This window comes from Corapipo altera, unplaced genomic scaffold (assembly GCF_003945725.1).
Source record: "Corapipo altera isolate COAL_440 unplaced genomic scaffold, ASM394572v1 0, whole genome shotgun sequence".
Taxonomy (NCBI): Eukaryota; Metazoa; Chordata; class Aves; order Passeriformes; family Pipridae; genus Corapipo; species Corapipo altera.
This window is the reverse complement of record NW_020884872.1, coordinates 1,464,418-1,465,066: the sequence shown is the minus strand read 5'-3', so window position 1 is coordinate 1,465,066 and position 649 is coordinate 1,464,418. Positions and strand designations below refer to the sequence as shown.

Here is a 649-nt window from a genome sequence, read left to right as displayed (position 1 = left end):
ATTTGGGTTTGGGTTGAAACATTTGGGTTTGGGTTGAAACATTTGGGCTGAAACATTTGGCTTCCAATGTTGTGATTCAAATATTTGGGTTTGACCATTTGACTTCAAGGGTTTTGGTTCAAACAAACATTGTGGTTCAAACATTTTGATTCAGACATTTGGGTTGAAACATTGTGGCTCAAACATTTGGGTTCCAGCATTGTGGTTGAAACATTTGGGTTGAAACATTTTTGTTGAAACATTTGGGTTGAAACCTTGGCGTTGAAATATTTGGGTTGAAACAAAGGTTTTGGCTCAAATATTTGGGTTGAAACATTTGGGCTGGAACATTGGGGTTGAAACACTGGGGTTGAAACATTTTGATTCCAACATTGGGGTTGAAACATTGAGGTTGAAATGTTTGGGTTGAAACATTTTGGCTCAAACATTTGGGTTCCAACATTGTGGTTCAAATATTTGGGTTTGACCATTTGGGTTCAAACGTTTTTGTTCAAACAAACATTGTGGTTCAAACATTTTGATTCAAATGTTTGGGTTGAAACATTTGGGTTTGAGTTGAAACATTTTTGTTGAAACATTTGGTTTGAAACATTTTGATTCTGACATTGGGGTTGAAACATTGGGGTTGAAACATTGGGGTTGAAACATT

At 36.2% G+C, this 649-nt stretch overlaps 1 protein-coding gene across 5 annotated transcripts in view; it reads left to right on the top strand.

Moving 5' to 3' along the window:
- SETD4 (SET domain containing 4) overlaps nt 1-649 on the top strand; it is a 12,299-nt gene that overhangs the window by 9,427 nt on the left and 2,223 nt on the right. The window lies entirely within an intron of this gene.